Here is a 3,432-nt window from a genome sequence, read left to right as displayed (position 1 = left end):
TCGCATGAGATATTACATACCAGTTAGGGCAAGGAAAAAAAAAAGTGGTGTAAAGAAAGTTTTGGTAGCTATTTTCTCAAAAACAGGTATTTTAATTTATTTCCAAAAATTATGTCATACATACACTATTACTTAATAACTATACAAAATTTAAAATTGGATGCCATTCTGATCGGGAGTTGTATTAGATTAAGGTTAGTTTATGGTAGGTTAGGTAATTCATGATAACATGTTTTGATAGACAAATTCCTATAATTGAAAAGTAAAAGTCTAACAGAAATTAAATACAATATCGTTTGAATTAATGTACATGAAGCTGATGTTTAATTCTCAGTTATTAGAAATACAGGGTGATTCAAAAGTCCAGTCCCACTGGTAATTCCATTATTAGTGCATATAGCGTAAAATGGAAAGTTGTTGGAAATAGGAGAGTTTTAATCTAAAGTGCTTGAATTTTCAACGTAGCGTGCATTGTTCAGGCTGTAGACTGGTATGAGCCTCAATGGTAGCCGAAAATGTCACATGCTTGGCTTAGAATATTGTATGCCAATACCATAAAGTACCAGGCAAATTAAGAATTGATGATTATAATTACAGGCAAATATATAAGTAAATACTGTGAACACAGTCCTCCTTTCTCCAGACTAGAAAAGGTTAAAAAATACATGCTTCCCACTGTGCCACTGCATATGTCACACATTCGCATGTTTTACTTGTTTATTGGGAGTACACATCAGCTTCATGTATGTTAATTCAAAAAATATTGTATTTCATTTGATATAGATATTTGTGTATCAAAATACAGGTAATGGACAAAATTATATGAACACCAATGCAATTGCAGAAAACTTGTATTAGTAGGGGGTTGCCCCCCCCCCCCTTGCCTGAATGACAGCTTGTATCCTACGTGGGATAGACAAATAAAGGTCCTGTACAGTGTGAACTGGAATACGTAGCCACTCCTCACACAAAACAGTCTCAAGTTCCGAAAGTGTCATTGGAGGTGGAAACCGATTACGCACTTTGGGCTCCAAAATACCCCACAAAGGCTCAATGATGTTAAGATCGGGGGACTGTGGACACCAGATGAGATGTTCTACCTCATCACTGTGCTCATCAAACCATGCATCAACGCACCTAGCAGTGTGAATAGGGCGTTATCATCTTGGAAGATGGGGCATGCATTGGGAAACAAAGTCTGAACCATGGGATGGAGGTGGTCACCCAGGATGGTGCAGTACTTCTCTGCGTTGATTCTCCCACGCAGGACGACAAGTGGGCCAACACCATTCCAAGATATAGCCCCCCAAACCATCACAGACCCCCCACCATGTTTCACGGTAGGCACTAAGCAGTCAATATCAAATGCTTCAGCAGGAGTTCTCCACACATAAACACGTCCTGTGGTCTGAAATACAGATATGGTCAGACGATTCGTCTGACCATATCACATGTTCCCATTGCTGCTGTGTCCAATTCTTGTGCTCTTGGCACCACCTTCTTCGTGTCCCTGCATTACGTGGAGTCACCAACGGTTTGGGAATTTGGGAATGGCAACTCTGCCATGAATGTTCACAGAATGCAGCTCCCTTTGAATGGTTTTCGTTGATACAGGGTCCTGGAGGTGATTGTTCATGTCTGCGGTTATCTGGGACAGTGTTGTCTTGTGCTTTCGAGTCACTATTCGCTTCAACACACGTCGATCCCTGTTGGATAACTTTGTTTTTCACCCATTATTCTCCTTTGCAGATGTTGTCTGTAGGCTGTCAGAACAGTTGACACTGTGCTCCGTGCTACACCAACAAGTGTAGCTGTTTTTGTCACAGATGCTCCAGCTCCTATGATCATGCCTATTTTGAAGTCTGAAAGGTCGGACATACCTGCATTTGACGGATAGCTGACTGCTCGCATGCAACTCTCACACCAGCTTCTGATAGACTGATATGTTTGCTTTTATCGCCACTAGATGGTTGAAATCTCTGATGAGTGTTGTTCCTTTTCCACGACGGCGTATATAAACCTTTGCAAACCAAGATGTTCATATTATTTTGTCCATTACCTGTATGTTATCATGCATTACCTACCCTACCATAACCTAAACTTAACCAAACATAACTCCGGATCCCATTGGCATTCTATTTTTAAATTTTGTACAGTTATTCAGTATATTATATGTATGGCATATAATACCTTGGGTGTGGGCCTGTTGCAAAGACAGTAAGTTACATTATAATCATAAATCACAATCTATGCAAAATCATCCTATCCTGAGAACAGTAGTTTTGTAAATATTCAACAATAAAATATCAAAATCCATTTTAACATCATGAAATGTGCAAATATCTGTACAAGAATAATTTAATTCTATTAGTATATGATTGAAGTGAAACCAGCATCCATGGTGGAGTGGTCAATGTAACATGCTATGCAGCCACAGTACTAGTTTCAAACCCTGACTAATAGCATGGATGTGGCATTGTGTTTGTTCCACCACCCATTTCATCAGTTCATCATCATCATCATGATTAACCACAGAGGTACAAAAATGACATAAAATAACCAAAGTAGAGAGACTTAGTGAACTTGAATACAATACCTAGTTTCTCACTAGAATATTTCCAGTTACATTCCATAAACAAGTACTAGGACATAATTTTACAATATTATTTGAGTAAAAAACATCAATACTGTACATGTAAATCTACAGGGTGTCCCACGAATGGCGCAACTGGGAATTAAGAGTGGCGTTACTTTGTAACCAAAACCTGTACATACATAAGTCATACACCAAATGTTAGCCCTGTCCAAGTAGATATTTTTAAACATAGAAACAACAAACGGGGTGCAGTGTTGCCAAATGTAAGTGAAAGTGTAAATTTATTTTTCCACAAAGCATGGAAAATTGCATGTCAAACATTCGTACGGAAATTTGGACGTCAATTTCCACCTTGGGTAGGTGGACTATTTCGCCATCTATAGTTCAGAGAAGAAAACCGATCGTTTTCGCGTATAGCCAATCCTGAAATGCCTCGTAAAGGCGTACTGGTCCAAATGGGTGTTTTAAAAAAAATATGAGGTACAGTGGCAACACTGTTGATGTTTGAAGGCAACAAAAGGTGTGTTTAGTGATGGTCTATGACATGGAAATACTGGAAACAGGAAAAAAAGAAAATGAAAATTATGGTGAAAAAAGTGTTACATACCTACTCCTGGCAACCATGCAATGCGATAAGTGCGCCCACCGAACGAGAACAAAATAATCAGTTAGTTGTGTACTCAGAACTGTTTGAGCCGTGCATTTCGCATTGTTCGTAGGGGAAGATTAGAATTGTTCTGTGAAATGAAGTACTCTTTGGAAGAGAGGGTGTTCATTGTGGAACATTATTTTTGTTCAAAATCGTACGCTAGTGTAAAAACTGTGTTTCGCGAGAA

This window comes from Lepisma saccharinum, chromosome 3, assembly GCF_977018435.1.
Source record: "Lepisma saccharinum chromosome 3, izLepSacc3.1, whole genome shotgun sequence".
Taxonomy (NCBI): Eukaryota; Metazoa; Arthropoda; class Insecta; order Zygentoma; family Lepismatidae; genus Lepisma; species Lepisma saccharinum.
This window is presented reverse-complemented; position numbering follows the sequence as displayed.